This window comes from Dipteris shenzhenensis, chromosome 22, assembly GCF_047967505.1.
Source record: "Dipteris shenzhenensis isolate YYH24624 ecotype China chromosome 22, Dip_SZ_1.0, whole genome shotgun sequence".
Classification (NCBI taxonomy): Eukaryota; Viridiplantae; Streptophyta; class Polypodiopsida; order Gleicheniales; family Dipteridaceae; genus Dipteris; species Dipteris shenzhenensis.
Genome location: NC_141617.1, coordinates 50,577,093 through 50,596,943, shown reverse-complemented (window position 1 = coordinate 50,596,943; position 19,851 = coordinate 50,577,093). Strand labels below are relative to the sequence as shown.

General features: G+C 44.6%; 1 protein-coding gene across 1 annotated transcript in view; it reads right to left on the bottom strand.

Moving 5' to 3' along the window:
* LOC147888250 (GPCR-type G protein COLD1-like) overlaps positions 1-19,851 on the bottom strand; it is a 183,407-nt gene that overhangs the window by 123,999 nt on the left and 39,557 nt on the right. The gene's annotated exons all lie outside the window — the stretch shown is intronic.

The window sequence follows — 19,851 nt, the reverse complement described above, 5'->3', positions numbered from 1 at the left end:
CTCTTTTAATTCCTTGGAATGCCTTTGGGCCTAGGGATTAATTACGCTTATGTGCTAGGCACCATGCCGCGTTTAATTACACGTTTAATTACACATTATTAAGCCCACGCTTGGACTTTTAAAACCAAAGTTGTCACGGTCTTGTAGTACATTAAAGTACCTAGAATTTCACGCCCCCGTGACATACCCCTCTCTTGAAACAGCAAACCACAGTTTGCTGCCCCAAAACACAGGAGCGAGCATGAAATATAGCATAAAAGAGTATACAAGAAAGCCGCAGCTATAGTATACAGAGACAGTGAAAATATGGCTAGGAGAGGCATGCATCCATCCATATATACTGCTCAAAATCTATGTGATCCTCGGCGATCAATAGTCAAGATGCATCAATATCATGAAGTCTCACAGCAGAAATACTGTCAGCTCAGTATCTCGGATGAAACATACAGTGTCATCAAGCGACCTCATGAAATCACAGTGAGCCCGTCTGTACTGAGGGAGTGGAGGTGCTACCCCCCTCTCGAACATCAGGTAATGCTCCAGACGCTCGCTCTACTGAACTACCTGTAGGAGCCCGGACCGCAGTCGGCTCTAATTGGAAAGCATCAAGGTAAAGCTGCAATATCCCAGGTGAATCTGCCAGTTCACCTTCCTCCATCCATTTCGCATCAAGTGATGGGTAATTTTGAAATTTTACCAAGTAGCGACGGATAACTTTACCCTTGAGCTTTCTATCTCTGTGTGCCAGAATCTGCTCTGGGACCAGAAGTTCATCCTGTTCTTCCACTTCAGGCTGCACCTCATCAGGTACATCCTCGGGAATATCTCCATGATATTGCTTTAATAAGCTCACATGAAAGGCATTATGTATCTTCCAATGCGGAGGCAACTTCAGCCTGTAAGCTACCTCGTTTATCTTTTCAGAAACCTGGAAAGGACCATAGTAACGCATGTTCAGCTTTGTGTACAACCTTTCCTTGCCTTTCTTATTTTTCAGCCTTGCCTTCTGAAAACGCAGCAAAACCCAATCACCTTCTGTGAATACCAATTCCCTGCGGTGCTTATCTGCTGCTCTTTTCTGCTTGTCTTGACTTCTTTGCAAGGCATATTTGATCTTCTTGTAAGCCTCTTCAAGGCTTTCCACAAAACGATCAGCTTCGAAGATTTTCTCTTTTGTATGCAAAATGGGAGGTATCTTCCTGGCACCTTCCACTATTTCAAAAGGTGCTTTACCTGTGGATGTGTGCACCGTATTATTGTAAGCATATTCCAGCAAAGGCAAATAATGCTCCCATTTGCTTTTGTGGTCTGAGACATAGCATTTAAACATATCCAAGATGGTAGAGTTTTCCTGCTCCGATTGTCCATCAGACTGAGGGTGAAAAGATGACGAAAAATTCAGCGTAGTGCCCATATTTTCAAACAGTCCTCTCCAAAAGAGGCTGGTCATCCTCGGATCTCTATCACTGATTATGGATTCAGGCATCCCATGATACTTGAAGACATGCTGCAAAAACAATCTGGCCATTTGATCTGCTGTAATTTTCTTTCTTACTGGCACAAAGTGGGCTTGTTTGCTAAACCTGCAAATTATTGTCCACAATCCATCATGTCCAGTAGGAGTACGTGGAAGATCAAACACAAAATCCATAGCTATGCTTTGCCATGGTCTATCAGGAATTGGCAAAGGGTGTAACAACCCAGGTGCCTTCTGCCTGTCAAACTTTACTTTCTGACAAACCATGCATGTTCTCACATAATCTTCCACATCTTTCGTCAAAGATGGCCAATAAAAGTATTGCTCCACTGCTGTAATTGTTGCTGTAATTCCCCTATGTCCTGCATATGGAGGAGCATGACTTTCCATTATGACTTTCTGTCGCATCTGATCAGTGACACAGAGTCGTCCATGCATCAAAATGAAACCCTCTTTCAACATATAGTGATCATGCCTTTGACCATCAGAAAGCTGATCATAAATAGTTGAAAAATCAGCATCATTAACATACTGATCTTTCATCACATCTAACACATTGTTGTAAGCAATGCTCACTGCTGAAACACTGGGTTTCTTGGAGACTGCTTCAGGCTGTGGTTTCCTGGAAAGTGCATCAGCCACGACATTTTTGTTACCCGGCACATGTACAATTTGAAAATGAAACATTGAAAGGAAGTTAGCCCATCTCATGTGCTTTTCAGATAATTTTCTCTGCGTGAGAAAATATCTAAGTGACTGATGATCTGTCTGCACATAAAAATCAGCTCCAAGAAGGTAATGTTTCCATGTGGTCAAAGCATGTATCACTACTAACATTTCCTTCTCGTATATCTGCAAGTACAATTCAGCATCTTTGAGAACTCTACTCTCATATGCAACCACTCTGCCATCCTGCATCAAAGTGCCTCCTATGCTGTTTCCACATGCATCACAAGTTACAGCAAAGGGTTTTGCAAGATCTGGCAAGATAATAACGGGTTCAGAACACAATTTTTGCTTCAGCTCTTCAAAAGCTGCATTTTCCTTTGGTCCCCACCGAAACGGTACAGCTTTCTTTTGTAAAGCATGCAAGGGAGAAGCAATTTCTGCAAAGTACTTTATAAACCTCCAATAGTATGAACACAACCCAAGAAAGCTTCTGACTTCATGCAGATTTTTCAAAATTGGCCAACTCCTTATGGCCTCAACTTTTGCAGGATCCATCTTGACTCCATCCTTTGACACTATATGACCGAGAAAATGAATCTCATGCATAAAGAATTCACTTTTCTTGGTGTTTATTAATAGCTTGTGTCTTTTCAACTCTTGAAACACAATAGTGAGGTGTTTCCTGTGCTCCTGCTCATTTTTAGAGAACACAATGATGTCATCAAAGAAAGTGCCCACAAACTTTCTGTGTGCTCTAAAAATTCTGTCCATCATTCTATTGAAAGTGGCAGGTGCATTAGTCAAACCAAAAGGCATCACAAGGAACTCATATAAGCCAAATGAAGTGCGGAAGGCAGTCTTGTAGACATCTTCAGGCCGTATCCTTATCTGATGGTATCCACTTTTAAGGTCAATACGACTGAACATTGAGGAACCTTCCAACCGATCCAATATATCATCAATGCGTGGAATTGGAAAACGGTTCTTAATTGTGACTTTATTCAAAGCCCTATAATCAATACACATTCTCCAACTGCCATCCTTCTTTTGCACAAGCAACACAGGGGAACAGTAAGGAGAATTACTTGGCTGTATTAATTCCTTTTCCAAGAGTTCCTTCACTTGTGACATTATCTCTTCTTGTTGTGCCTTACTGACACGATAGGGAGGTATATTAGGCGGTGAGCTTCCTGGAATTATATCAATTTGATGATCCTCGGGCCTCTTGGGAGGTAATTCTTGAGGAAGTGCATCTGAGAAACAATCCTGAAAATCTGAAATAAAAGCAGCCCTTTCTCTATCTAAAGCAGAAAGAGTAGAGCCTTCCTGAACTGGTTGGCTGTCCTCTTTGACAAAAATCAAGTACGCTGAAATATGACGCTTTATTACATTGGAAATACAAGAAGCTGAAACTATAGGGATGGACTCCCCTTTCAACTTTACATCAAGTACATGATTTTTGCCTCTATGAGTTAAAGAAATCTTCTTGTTTCTCATCTGCACATCAGCCCCCACCCTGTACATCCAAGGCATCCCAAGCAAAGCATCACACTCTGGCAAAGGCATAATGTAGAAGTCCTCTGCATCCTGATATCCCTGGATATGCATCCTCAACTTGCCAATGATAGGAGTGACAAGTGTGTTGAGTTCAGGGTTGGCCATATCACACATGCCGGATGGCCCCATTTCCTCAGGCTCGATGCCAAGCCTTCCTGCCATATCAGGAGTTATGAAATTTGCCTTTGCCCCAGAATCAAAGAAAAACAAACAATTCTGATTTCTGATTTTTCCCCATGCTCTGCACATCTCAGTCTTTTTCATTTCCTCTTCATCATGTGCATGTGGCAAACTCCCAATCACATCTGGCAGAAGTCCTGCAGAAGGTTTAGGCTTTTTGCCCTTCCGATCAGCCTGTTTATCACCATTCTTATCATCATCTGACCTGTCTCTTTTCTTGAATGGGCAATCATAAGAGCGGTGTCCCCCTCCTTTGCATATAAAACATTTGTTTTGCTCCATGAGTGACTTTTTCTCTTCATCAGATAACTTGGTACGGGGCTGTTTATTAGGCTGTCCATGCCTTTGACCAGCTTTGAATTGGGCTTTTCCTCCCTTTTGAAACGGTCGTTTGCCATAATTTTTATTTTCAGATTTGATGTCCTTATCCTAGTGTTTGGCAGCCCGTTTGTTGTCTTCTTTCTTGCTGTCCATAAAGCCCAAATTCTTCTCTTGCATCCATGCATATGCTGTCCTTGCATTCTCAATTAATTGAGTCATAGAACCCACCTTGGTTTTGATGCAATAATCACGTAGCTCACTAGGCAATCCACAACAGTACCTCTCTATTTGCTCTTTCAAAGAAACATGCCTGTAAGAGCTCAATGGCAGCAAAACATCCCAAAACCTCTGGGTGTAATCATCAAGATTCTTGCAAAGTTTGTATGACAAGTCATGCCAGTGTGAAAGTACTTCAACTTCAAAAGTTGGAGTAAGCCAAGTAGAAGAGAACACTTGCTTAAATTCCAGCCAAGTAGTAGGTGCATCTCCATGAAGCATAAGGTTAGTGTACCACTTAAGTGCATTGCCTTTCAAAAATGTGGCAACCTTCCTCATCTTGGATGCTTCTGTAAACAAACCCCCAAGAAATGCAGCATCAAACTGTTGAAGGAATGTGAGGGCTTTGTACCTGTCCTGTACTCCATTATATGTATCAAACTTGACATGAGAACCACCATCCTTAAATTCTTTATATACATTTGATATTGGCTGTCCCAAAGATGGCTGTATATTTGCAGCATTCCCTTGACTAGGGAGAGCCATGCTTGGCTGAACATTAGGCATGGGAGCATATGCTGTGGCTTGCATGCCTGGCTGCATTCCCACATTGTCATACATGGCTTGTTTTCTATGCCCAATTGGCGGTGAAATCAACATAGCATCAAAAATAGAATCTGTACCAAAATATTCAGGTTGCTGCCTCAAATATGGCTGAGGTGGTTGAGCCACATTTATGGACTGCACATTATTATTTTGAGGAGTAGAAATACCCAAACCAAGGCCTTGTGCTGGCTGCTCATACTGTTGCACTGGCTGTACTTTTTGTACCTCTTTCTCAAGTGCTCTTTTGGGCGATTCCTCTCTCTTGGAAGTCACTTTCTGAGTCATTTTTTATGGCTGTCCCTCATGGGAAACTGATGCATGAGTGTGCGGTCCGCCATGAGAAGCTGATGCATGTGTGTACTCACTCTTTCCGTGCTTGTGCTTTCTTGATTTCTTCTTCTTCTTGGCATTTGTTTGCACAATCTGAGCCAAATTTTGAGCCAGCTGAGTCAAAGCTGTCACTGCACTTGCAAGCTGTGCATTCAACATAGTAGCATCATCTGACTCACTGCTAGAACTAGTATCACCGTTGAGCTCAGTTGTAGCTTCATGTGTGGCCTGCTCAAAAGGCATTTGTTGTGCTCCCTGCAGCTGTACACTAGCTGGATCATTAAGGCTTTCCTGCCTTCTCCTTTGAGGAGTTGTGGAGCTCTCTTGCTCATGGGTACTCACCATGTTTATGGTTGTAATATTCAGCTGTCAAAAAGTGCAGCAAAGATATCCTTCCACCAAACTACCGAGGCCCACCTCTTGAGAAAGAGTGTGTGGTGTCCCGGCAATGGAACCGATGAAACCGGCCTCTAATCACTCAGAGGGCAGTGGAACTAAACCTTTAATCACTTCAGCACTTATTTACAGCTCACAAAGCATATATCACAACCATTAACCATTGCATGATCACCATTTGGCATTTACCCATTTGTTCACAAACAAAACCACTGAAAAAGGGATGGAGGCTAGAATGCCCCTGCTCAACAGACATAGACAAGTGCACCCGATTGGCCCCAAACACCGTGGCGCCCCTTTCGGTATTTCTTTATATTTCACAGTGAAATGATTACAAGTTGCATCTGGGAGACCTTCCCTGCAACTGAGCACGCAGCCCCAATTCACTAAGCCTTCGCAAGGCTTTCAAGCATATAACACCATCACATAAGTGCACTTAACCCGTAGGCTCAACCCAAAGGCATTCTCTTTTCCGAGTGCAATTCCATTGGCTGTCCAGATGCAATCACACTGCACCCCAGCTGCACTCTCCTTGAGTGGTTTCCAGATGGCATTCACAAAGCTTTTCAAAGCTCCGAAATAAAATCAGCAAAGTACCCAACCAAAGAATGACTCATGTAGCACTGCCTGGGCACCTGTGAGCCAAGAAAGAGGCGGCACACGAGGCCAACCAATAGCTTATGGCAAAAAGAAATTGCAGTAGCAAAATCACAACTCACCAAGCCCTGAAGACTCGAACCAAGTCCTCAATCGCCAAGAGGACATAGTAGCCAATGCCCAATTGCATTCTCAGCCAAAGAGGAGTGCAAAGGCATGAAGAAAGAGCATTTACAAGAGCCGACCAGCAAGAATTCCACTGAAAAATGCGAAAAGAAACACTTCTGTCGCGAAGAAGTGGGAGTTCTTGGGCTCAAAAGAAGCGTGCTTCAGAGAGGAATGCATTGAGAAGGTTTTGGAGAAGTTTCATCGCCGGAAAGTCCTCCAAAACTGAGAAAAACCAGTCAACCAGCGCGTCGAACAACTCGAAATTCAACAAAAAGCTGTAGCTTTGCAAGAGGAGAGGCCCAGGAGGCGGTAGAAGCAAAAAGGTCCAGAAAAAGCCACTTTTGCAAATTCGTCCAGCAAAAGAAGTGCTCAGCTCTGCCCATTCTACCAAACGCACGGAGGGAAAAGCATATCACTACGAAGGGGAGGCAGAGGGGAAGCCATCGGGCCAAACGGAAGTCGAGGAATCCAAACGGGTGAGGAGTTATGAAGAAAAACGGAATTCAGCTGGAGGAGGCTGAAAAACCAGTCCAAAATCTCAACAAAGGAAGAAGATGAGAGAGAAAACCACACATGTGAAGTTTAGAAGGCCCAGGAAGGTCCAGGAATGGCAAAGGAGCATGTAGAAGGCACTAGAGCCACCTGGAACTCTAGGGGGGCCACTGAAGGTACATGGCCCTCTAGGGGGCCCATTAAAAATGCCACGTCATCATTTCCCAACAACCACTCTTTTAATTCCTTGGAATGCCTTTGGGCCTAGGGATTAATTACGCTTATGTGCTAGGCACCATGCCGCGTTTAATTACACGTTTAATTACACATTATTAAGCCCACGCTTGGACTTTTAAAACCAAAGTTGTCACGGTCTTGTAGTACATTAAAGTACCTAGAATTTCACGCCCCCGTGACATTGCATCAACACAGTTCTCATACTGAATGAGTGACTCCAAAACACGAAGAAATTCACACACTGCCCCTATGGCTCCAATCTGGTTACACCCTCTGTAACATGGTGTCTATTCACAGCCTGAATGGCCAAGAGGGGGCTTCCAACAGCAAATGGAGCAACACCAAGCTTCCAAAATGACCAAATGCAATCAAAATGAAAGGGATAGTGACAAGAGAACTCAAACCAGCTTCAAATGACTTCAACCAGCTCCCAGGTGCTATGTTCCAAGCTAGTACACCTCCAGGGGGCAGCAGATTCACAAGACAGGAGGACAACAGGAGAAAAACGGCCAGATAGGGAGAGAACAACCCGTTTAGCAGCTGAAAAGCCTCGAAAATAGTGCCCAGCAGGCCCACACAGCAAGAGAAATCGATCTCGGGATGCATGCAACAGCAAGAGAGCCTCAGTCAAAGTGCAAGCAGGTCGTATAGCAATATAAGAGGCCTTGGGAAAGGAGAAACTGTCCGTACAGCAGGCTTATGAGTCCATACAGCAGGCTTAGGGGGTCCATACAGCAATTGTAAAGGCCGTACAGCTGCATGGAGGCGCCTTGGGATGCGTGCCAAGCTAGAGAGAGAAAAGGAGAGCCCGAAATACGTGACGTGAGATAGATAGAGAGGCGTGATAAACCATACCTTCTATGGTTTTTGCCTCCAAAAACGTTTAGATGGGTGAAGGGGGAAAGAAGCATGCATGGAGGATTGTCACATGGCCTCTCATTAATGCTCTAACCCTCCAAACCAATGCTGCCCCTCATTAAAGTTCTAACCCCTACTTTATGACCACTCTAAACCTTGCCTCGCCCCTAGCATTTTAGGCTTAGTGTGTGCACTTGGGGATTGAACCATTCATAGGGACTTTTGGGAATCGTCGCTTCCCTAGGCTAGTCCCCAAAGCCAAAGGTAGTCACAGCTCGAAAATTCATGTCCCAGTGCTAGTGAGCCAAGGAGCAAAAAGGAGACTGAGTGTCTAAATTGTGTGATCCATATAATAAGGCATCTCTTCTATAAAAGCATAAAGCCACATGTGAAAAAATGTATTTCCCGAAGGGTGTGGTGTGTCCTCGTGTGAGGGTGAAACCCTTCACGACAGGGTACATCACAATGCGACAAGCAAAAGTGTTGCCTTCTCAAAACATGTGCCTTTTTGGGAGACTTGTAGATGTGAAGGGTTGTCCATCAAGGAAAATGTACCGTCGAAAGTGCATACCCTACTATATCTAAACCATGTTTCGCTCTTTTATTTACTTAAGACTAAGAATTTTAGATAGCAATTAATACTTGGAGTCCAGTGGCCTAGCTTTCACTTACTAGGCCCCAAGTATTTTATAAACGTCAAGACTTGTTAGCACTTAGCCCTGGTATGTGCCTTGTAGGTCAGGTCAACTCATAGAGTTAACTTCACTAATTGACTTGGGAACCATACAGGCCACTCCTCTGTACTTTTTCATTATCCATTTGCAAGTACTCTCAGTTTCCTTCAGCTGTTGTTTGCTCCCTTGCATGCTACTCCCTTTCGATTGCTTCCCACACTGAACACTAGTATCAAAGTAGGTTATCTTGCTCCTACCTGTCTCGCCCCGTGCTCATTACTCAGCCTCCCATTGCTCCTACCTACCATTTTGCTCCAATACAGTCCGGTGCCTCATTTCGTCGCCGGGAACCTATTTTTGGAGCAGAAAAACAATCCAACGGCTGTCCGATTTTGACATTTTTTGAAATTTCTGAGCTGTCTATGTACAAACGACATTGCCTCGCACCATTTCGAACCTATCGGTCCAACTGTACGGACACCATACAGACGCCTATATGGCCGCACGGACGTGTGCGAACAGCTACACGACGGTGCCAGGAATCCGTTCGGCTATCAAAACTTAGTTTCAAGCATTTTTAGGCTGTTTTTTGGGGTTTTCTTGCTCAGATTTGGACTTTTTCACTCATTCAGGCCTTCATCCACCAACTACTCTAACCAGCTCTAGCAGCGTTTGCTGGGATTGGCTCCTCCTTGACTTAGATTTGTCTGGAAAATTGCAAGATATTTTCAGATTTGCACGTCATTTTATCACATTTGCCTGCTTTGATCTAAAATCGGGGCTGGCTTAGTGAAATTTGCAGGACATTGCAATGACATTGTAGGAGATTTGGTCACATTTGCAAAATTACAGCAAAATTTGGGGATTTTCCACGTTGGCATATTTGGCCTCTCAAAATTTGGAGCTTTGTCAAATTTGCTGATATTTGCAGTGATATTCTCTTAGCACATCCAAATTTTGGTTCTATTTACATTTGCCCTTTGATTTGGGCTATTTGTCCTTTGAAATTTGTGGCATTCATCCAACTTTTTTTTTTTTTCAAGAAAGAAACCTTCTATTAATGCTTGAAAGATTTCATACGAGACAACAGCCCCGAAGGTGCTGAGTATGAAAAAACCGGAAAAGGCTGAAAGAAAAACCGGCCTGTTCCAGAGAAGCCCATCTCACTGCCTAATTCATCCAACATTTGGGACAGATTCAGCTCAGACTTGCATTGGACAGATTTGCAAACATTTGCCCTTTTATTTTAAGCTGGTCATTTGCAGGACATCTCTTTTGCAAGGGGGGTCCTTTGATTGGACAGATATTTTTTTCAGGTCACTCTTTGGGGACAGTTTGTGCATTATGCTCAGTGTTTGAGCAGCCTACTTGGCATTTATAGTTGCAGAGCGTTTGCTGTTTTTTTGGGGTTGGCACTTGCAGATTTGCAGTCAGCTTTGGAGCAGCCAGCTCATTGCATTGTAGCCTTGAGGCCTTGAGACCACTCTTTTTCTTTGGGGATTTTTATTTGCAATGGCTCACGATCAATCTCTTGGAATGCTTGCCCATGAAGACAAGCTTGATGGTACCAATTATCCCATGTGGTCGTACTTGGTGCGCCACCAGTTAGTATCTCACAATTTTTGGGAAATTATCAATGGATCAGAGACTAACCTATCTCCTCATCACACGCACCTACTACCACCACAGCCACTTCTGCCACTTCCATTTCATCTACCACTACTCCCGCAGTGTCTGCCGGCACAGACCCTCCATCACCCAAATAGATTCGTTGGGATCAGAGAGATGCACATGCACATGCAGTGATTGCTATGAATAGCAAGGGGAGGTTATACCTCACATTCGTTCTTGCAAGACATCCAAGGATGCATGGGATGCTTTGGGTAGTCTTTATCATATTCGCAAAGAGGCCCGTGTTGCCTATTTATGCAGGCAGCTGGATAATGTTAAGGTGAATGAAGGGGACAGCATGAATGCCTTTCTCACTAAGATTAAGGATTTTAGAGAGCAGCTCATCAATGTTGATGAGATTGTCCCTCAGACAGGATTTGATCGGAGTATCTTGGATAACATCTTCACTTTTTGGGAGGCCACTCACTAGGCGAAGGAAAGTCAGCAGGAGATTGCAGTTCTCCTTCTCGATTTTGAGAAGGCTTATGACAGGGTGGACTGGGGTTTCTTGGAGGGCACTATGAGGAGGCTAGGCTTCAGTGATAGATGGATCTTATGGGTCTCCTCACTTTACTCTCACTCCTCTAGCAGGATGGTGGTCTGTGGAGGCAGAGGACCGCCAGCTTTTCAGCTATCCAGATCGGTACGACAGGGATGCCCACTTGCACCTTACCTTTTCCTTTTCGTAGCGGAGGCTATGGGATACTTTATGCAGGCTACCAGTCATGGCACTTTGGGCCTTCATCTGCCTATCCGGCAGGAGCAGGAGCTTCTGGACACTGAGTTTGCTGATGACACAACACTGACAGTCAGAGGAGATGCATATAGTCTTGCTACTTCTGCGGATTCAATTGACAAGTTCTGCCTAGCCTCAGGGAGACTTGTCAATTGGAACAAATCAAAAGGCATCTGGACTGGAGCTCAGCAGGATACCCCAGCATGGGGAGGAGACAGAGGCTTTGTATGGATACCCAGAGGCACCTCCACGAGATATATAGGCTTCCAGGTTGGCATTGAGGCGTCCCCGATGCAATAGTTTGCCCCAGTTCTTGAGAGTATCCGAAGAAAGCTAGCCTACTGGAGTACGGCTAGACTTTCTTTGGCCGGAAGAGCGCTGGTACTCAACCAGGTTCTACTAGCAACTATGTGGTACATTGCGTCATGTTGGTGCTTTCATGCTGACTCGATCCGTCAGGTGAGGAGATTGCTTCGGAACTTTTTGTGGAGTGGTGGTGATGGTTCTGAGGACACTAGGGCCAGAGTTTCATGGGATACTATCACTTTACCCTTCTCGCAGGGAGGGGAGGACTTGGGATTCTTGATCCGAAGATGCAGAGCAGAGCCCTTTTAGTCAAACTTCTTGTTAGAGGTTTGACTCCAGGAGATCAGCCGTGGAAGCAGTTCCTACTGCATGGGATTCACCAGTGCACCCCCAGAGCAGCAGGTCAGTGGGCAGGTAGAGTCAGCTGGATCTTCCTGACGGACCAGCATTCTCAGCCTTCCTCACCACTTGTGAAAAGGCTTTTTCAGATATGGGATCATTTTCGACAACACCTCATCAGAGCAGTTCCCTCCTCTAGAGAGGAAATTGCCAAACAGCCACTTTACCATAACCCCCTGGTTCGGTACCAGGGATCTTCCCCTGGTACAGAACTTAGGACTCCCCTGGCCAGATGGCATGCTCAGGGGGTTGTGATAGTTGGAGATTGGTTCAGGGGAGGTGTGGAGATGTCAGAGGAGGTGATCAGAGATAGACATGGGCCACTTGGACAGATTGCTGCCACCAAATTACTGATCATGACAGCTATTCCTCAGGAGTGGAGGGATATACTTACAGATCCAGCCTATGTTCATCCCATCTCTACTTGGTCAGGTTGTTTTAGTGAGGCTGGGCTATGCATTGGAGTTCGTTTGGGACCGGCACCGTTTATTTATTTTGAGACAGACTCCTCTCACAGATTGTATCCCACTCAGCCCCTGGATCGATAGGAGCTCCTTTGGCAGAGAGTCAGGGTCATTGGTTGCCTGGGTAAGGAATGGGCCACAGATCCTTCCAGGTTGACCATTGCAGAGGATACTAGATGGAGACTTTGGATTTTTCAGGGTCGACCTCTTGCGGAGCTTGACTGGGACCCAGGTGAGTGGGCATGGCCTGCTCCGGTGGCACGCGTTCGTCCTCTTTCATTTTTCCAGTACTCAACGAGGGCAGGTTACAAGCTTCAGCAGAGAAACTCTCATCACCTACCATCTGCTTCCCAGCATTGACACGCACAGGGATTTACTGCAGAGCTACTGGACACACTTTTGGGGCATCAGTAGAGCCAGGAAAGTCTCCTACTTTCGTTGGCTCACTATACATAGGGGCATACCTGTGGGTACTTGGCTTCAGCAGATGGGTAGACCCTCCTTGTGTATGCGTTGTCAGCTTGCAGAGGAATCTAGCAAGCATTGTTTATGGAGTTGCACCAGCTCTAGAGTGGTATGGATAGGTATCTTCAGGTTGTTCTCATATGTTACATCTGAGTCCTTTCTGATGACTTGGGGCGCTGCCCTTTGGGGGAGAGGATCTGGAGCCTTTACTCTCTTTGAGTCAGAGCCAGGAGACCATGGTTTCTTCATGCAGCGTCGCCAGAGACGGGGTCCCACAGAGACCAGCATCATGCAGCCACACGATTTACTTTTGGTACCGGTACCAGCTCAGGATTCCATGCCTACTTCAGCTGCAGGGTCAGCCTGGGAGGTGATTTCCAGCATTACCCTATGGCGGATATGGTGTTCGCGATGTTCTTTTGTCCTTGGGGGCCATTTATGCACGGAGGCTGACACTCTCGCTTCCATTTGGGCGGAGATTATCTTCACTCTCAGGAGTCAGTGGGAGCGGTGTACAGGCACCTCTTTGGCAGTTCGTGGGAGACTTATATCCTTCATGAGGACATGGGACTGCTCATTATTTTTTCATTTGACCCCTTTTGGGATGTCGTGGCATTTTAGACCACCTCCATGGCTTTTTTGCCACATTGTTGAGGCTCGGGATAGAGTACTTTCTCTCCCACCTGTTGTATGATTTGTTTTGAATGGAATATATCACTCTTTTATTTAAAAATTGCAGGTTTCAAGGCTGATTTACAAAAAACATTTGCAATGACAAATATGGGCTCATCGCACTATTACTTGGGCATCCAGTTTGCATATGTTGAGGGGGGTATAAAGATGAGCCAGTCCAAGTACATTGGACAGCTCTTAGACCACTTCTAGTTTGAGGATTGCAAGCCAGTTTCTACACCATTGGAGCCTGGCTTCCGTTTCTCCTCTGAAGATGGGAGTGCCCCGCTAGATGCCACCCTTTATCAGCAGCAGGCTGTGGGCTGCCACATTTATTTATGTCATACTCGGCCTGATCTTCAATATGCCATTTCTCAGTTGAGCAGATACATGCACAAGCCCAACACACATCGGCAAGCCATGAAGCGGGTCTTCCATTACTTGAAGGCCACACAAAATTTGGGACTGTTCTATGGTGATGAGTCTCCATTGGTCTTGCATGCTTTCATGGACAGTGACTAGGCAGGTTGTTATGACACAAGAGTGTCCCACAGTGGCAATTGTTTCATGCTTAGATCTTCATGCATCTCATGGTTCAGCAAGACGCAACCTACACTTGCTACTTCCAGTTGCGAAGCTGAGTACAGGGCAGCTTTCACAGCTGCAGTAGAGTGTGTTTGGTTCCACAAGTTGCTAGTGGATCTTGACATCAACTAGCCAACTCCTACTACCATCTACACCCACACCTAGAGTGCTTTGGCTATTACACGTAACCCAATCATTATGTTCGAGCACGACTGTCAGCTGGAGACATGCAATTGTCCTATGTTCCCACAGAGGACAACTTAGCATACCTCTTCACGAAAGCTCTACCGCGACCCAAGTTTGAGGCTTTTCGGCTTGCCTTGGCTCCATTTATTACGTGATGATGATCTCCATGTACTAATATACGTTGCTATATCCATCTTGGATGAACATGTGCAACCATGTTCTAGATTGGGGCCATATGGGCCACCCCTTCGTACTTTCTCATTATCCATTTACAAGTACTTGCTGTTGTTTGCCCCCTTGCATTCCACTCCCTTTTCTTACCGCACCCAACAAGACGACTCCTAGGCTGTCATAGTTCGGCATCATTGTGTACAGTTTTGTCAACTTCATATCGTCCCTATCTCACATTACAGACCTGCACATACATCAATAGACATTTATTGGGAGTTTGTAGGCAAGCATCACAGCCTAGCATAGTTGGAGATCTAGATGCACACAGGCTACTAATAACCCCCAAGTCCACCCAACCTTGGCCAATATATGGACAAATACTGTACACACTCTAATGGCTATTTGGGCATCAGGCGCCTTACGTGAGACTTTCGCCAACTTGGTGAATTGCCACAATAGCAGAGCCAGCAGCATACAACAACGTGTGACTTGGAGCGTGAACTGGAGCAACGCAAATCTTGAGCGAAGCATTGAAAAATTCAGCAGCGTCACTCTAAGAACGTGCAGATTTTATCATTGGCACATTTGGGCAGATTTGGCCCAAAATTTGGGGCTTTTGTCAGATTTGCCCTCTTCCTGGCTAATCTGCAATTAGATTGTACCTAAAATTGAAATTTGGCTCAATTTCAATCTCAAAATTTAGGTTTTTTCCATTTTGCAAGGCATTTGGGGTTTTTTGGTATATTACAGTTAGATTTGCAAGAAATTAAGACAAAAACTTGGGGCTTTCGAGGACTTTTGCTGCAATTTCTCTTTTGATTGCAATACATTGGGACAGATTGGAGAACATTGAATCACATTTGCAGGACATTGAGTCAGATTTTCAGACATTGAGTCTTTTCTGCAAGACATTGAGTCAGATTCGCATACATTGGGTCACATTTGCAAAATTTCAGCAAAATTTGGGGCTTTTCTGCATTTGCCCACTTTTTGGCCTATTTGCCCTCAATAAATTTGGGGCTTTTGCCAGATTTGCTGTTTTTGCAGTGAACATTGCCTGCCACAATCACATTTGGGTCAGATCTGCATTTGCCCTTTGATTTGGGTTGGAAATTTGCAGATTTTTGCTGTTATTTTTTGGACAGCCAGCTCTTTGCAGTGATAGCCTTGAGGCTTTTGGGTTTTCAGGTCTCTTTCAGGGTATCACATTTGCTATGGCTGGGAACAATCAAGATCTATTTGGCGTTCTTCATGAAGATGATAAGTTGGATGGCACCAACTATCCGATGTGGTCTTATCTCATGAAACATATTCTTGTTGCAAAGTATTTGTGGAATATTGTTTCTGGGGTTGATCTGAGGTCAGCCAATGCTACAGTGGTTGCCTCTACTGCTGGTCCCTCTGCAGGGGGTACTCCTCCTGATGCCTCATCTTCTAGCACTCCTGCTACTACTCTTCCAACTCGGGAACAGACAAGATGGGATGCAAGAGATGCAAATGCACATTCATGTATTGCTTTATCATGCAAAAGAATCATTATTCCACACATCCAGTCTTGCAGGACAGCAAAGGATGCTTGGGATAAATTGGCTTCTCTCTATCAAATTCGCAATGAGGCACGTGTTGCATATTTGAGAAGGCAATTACAGGAAGTCAGCATGAATGAAGGTGACTCTATGGATGCATACCTCACAAAGGTCAAGGACCTCATGGAACAACTTGCCAACATTGATGAGGTGGTGCCAAATTCACAGCTTGTTAGTACCACATTGAATGGACCGCCAGATACATATTAAGGGTTTGCTACAACCCTTCAATTAGTGGCCATGGGTTATCCAAACCACTATACTTTTGATCAGCTAGTTACTTTGCTTTTGCAGGAAGAGCAAAGTAGAGCTAATAGACAAGCCATTATTCCTAATCATGCATTTGCTTCACAGCAGACATGAAGAGGCAAGGCTTCCAAGCCTATGGGCAAGCCAAAATCAGCGCATAGTAGCTGCAATTCCTCCCATGCATCTAAAAATACAGCAGATAAGTCAAAGAAGAAAAGATGCAACTATTGTCGCAAGCCCGGACATGACATTTCAGAATGCAGGAAGCGCATATTCTCTCTTGAAGAAAGAGGATTATGAAAGAGCCAAGCAAGAAAATCTTTGCTTCAAATGTTTAGGCAAAGACCATGCTGCTTGGAACTGCCCTAAAAATAAACTAGCGGGAGATAAAGCCCCAAATAGACCTCCACAAAGACAAGTGCATGCGGTACAAGTGTTGCCGCTTAATGGTACTAAAAAGTACACTAAGGTAGAGGTCTATCATGAGGATAGCACCCATGTGTGTTGTCTATCATCGGCAATGTGGCAGCCCCCTTTGGTCCTTGTGATTTAATGAGGATGCATGGAAAAATTAAGAGGCAAAGAGTAAGAGTGATGGTCGATGATAGTGCAACACATAATTTCTTAAACTACTCGTTAGTTAAGAAATTAAAATTGCATGAGAGTCCCAATGCCCATAAATATGTGGTCTCTTTGGCGAAGGGCCAGGATTGACAGTTAATGCCTCTCATGCTATTGAATCCCATGAGCCAAAAGATGCTTCACATGCACATGCTCTTCAAGATGATTGGGCACGGGCTGTCCATTGCTCATTTGATCCCTCCAAAGCTGATGCATTCTTTACTGCTAATGATGCTCAGTCCTGGTACTTTGATAGAGGTACTTTGATAGTGGTGCCAGGAGAGCAGAGGGTATTGGTTATATCAACCAAATACTGGGAAGATTATTGTCAGTAGAGATGTAATCTTTGCTGAACATTCAGCTTCTCCTCTTGTGGACTGCAAAGCTAAGCTAGATGTTGACATGGTTGATGCCTTTGAATCTTGGTTACCTCTGCCATCCTCAGAAGAGGACTTTGACCAGCAACATGAGCCTCCTGCAGGCCCTCCACCAAGCAATAATCAGCCACTACCCCATGCTGATTTGCAGGTTTCTCTTCCAGCCCACTATTCATGATGCAGTCATTGAAGAAAGAGCTGTCAATAGACAGCAAAGGCAAGTTCCCAGATGGCTTCTTGATACATTGAGGGACAGCAAACAAGATCAGCCTTTTGTTGCCCGGACAAGATCAGGGAATGGACAGCATGGTCACTTTCTTGAGTTTGCACTCCTTGCTACAGCTTGCAATGAAGAGCCTCTGTGCCATAAAGATGGCTTTGAAAGCAAAGAGTGGATGGATGCAATGAGAGCTGAGTTACATTCCATTGCTAAAAATGACACATGGGAATTAGTAGATCTCCCTCCCGGCAAGCATGCCATTGGAACCCGGTGGGTCTACAAATTAAAAAGAAAATCTGATGGCAGTATAGATCGCCACAAAGCCCGTCTTGTTGCAAAAGGGTATGCCCAACAACAAGGCATTGACTTTGAGGAGACCTTTGCTCCCACATCAAGGATTACTACCATTAGATGTGTCATTGCCATTGCAACCCATCATCATTGGCAAGTGCGCCATCTTGACATCAAAACTGCTTTTCTTCATGGGGATCTGCAAGAAGAAGTATATGTCACACAACCTCCTAGCTTTGAGGTTGTTAGTTCTTAAAATAAGGTATGCCGGCTTAGAAAATCCCTTTATGGTTTGAAGCAGGCACCCAGGGCATGGTATGCCAAAATTCATGCACACTTCCTATCCCTTGGTTTTCAGAATAGCCCCACAGAACCCACTCTTTATGTCCGTGGGAGTGGATCTGGTTTTTTAGTGCTGATTTTATATGTGGATGATATGCTCATCACGGGCCCAGATACTCAACAAATTGCAGCTTTCAAGGCTGATTTGCAGGAGGTTTTTGAAATGTCAGACATGGGACAGCTCCACTATTATTTGGGCATTCAGTTTGCTGGGGTATCATGATGTCTCAGTCCAAGTATATTGGACAGCTCCTTGATCATTTTCAGTTTGAGGATTGCAAGCCAATTTCTACTCCAGTGGACCCTAGCTTCAAATTCTCAGCTCATGATGGGAGCCCACCATGTGATATCACTCTTTATCAGCAAGCTGTTGGATGCCTTATTTATTTATGTCACACCAGACCTGACTTACAATATGCAGTATCTCAGCTCAGCAGATTCATGAGCACATGCCCAGTTCACAGCATTGGCGCAATGAAGAGAGTCTTCAGATATCTCAGAGGCACTCAGCATTTAGCCCTCTTCTATAGTGATCAAGGTTCACTTACCATGCATGCTTACACGGATAGTGACTGGGCAGGATGTTCCGACACCAGAGTGTCACATACTGGCAATTGTTTTTTGCTTGGCAATTCATGTATCTCTTGGCTCAGCAAGAAGCAACCAACAGTTGCCACATCTAGCTATGAGGCTGAGTACACGGCAGCTTTCACCGCTACAGTAGAGTGTGTTTGGCTTTGACAATTACTTACAGATCTTTGTATTCGCCAGACATCCTCCACTATTGTCTACACTGACAACCAGATTGCTTTGGCCATTGCGCGTAACCCAGTGTTTCATGCGCGTACCAAGCATATTGAAGTTCATTATCATTATGTTCAGGAGCGGTTGTCAACAGGAGACATAGAGTTGTCCTATCTTCCCACAGAGGACAACATTACAGATACACTTGGTTCCCTTTGTTATGTTGACATCCCTTGTACATTCATAGGTGGCTATATCCTTTTGGATGAACATGTGCCACCATGACCAGAAAATACCAGCTATTCTGAGACGTTTCCAGAGTACTTCAACCCATCCCATGGAGGGGGGGTTGTAGGCCATCTCCTGGTGGTTCTAGTGATGCCCTATAGGCCACGGTATGTGCCTTGTAGGCATAAATACAGGCACTTGTAGTGTTAGTGCCTTTTAGGCCACATAGGACACTTAGTCCTATGTGACACCTAGGACACTTAGTCCTAGGTCTAGGTACTTGTACCTCGTACTCCTTTTTTCATTATCCAAGTTTGACATGACGGCTAAGACTTGTGCGACGCTTTGCTACCTGCACACTCTCTCTCTCAACCGATCCTACAGGTGGAAGTAGAAGGAAGCAAAAAGATGACCTATCAGTAGAAGAAATGTGAGCACTGGCTATGCTAGAAGGAGGAGATCAAATGGCTAGTTGGAGCAAGAAGATGTGAGAGATTAAGCATGCCACAAGCAAGAAATGAACAAGAGAGAAGGAAAACTCTAAATAATTGAAAGCAAGAAAGCTAAAACGATAAGAAAAAGTGATGAAACACTAAAAATAGCTTTGTAACTTTTAATTTATGTAGATATGTTTGAATTAAATCTTCTAACCTAAATAGAGTAAAATAATAGAAAAACTTTTGGCGTCCTCTTTAAAACTTTGCCCCTTGACCCATTTACCCATGTGCATAATTAATTACACGATAGGTCAAATTTAGCT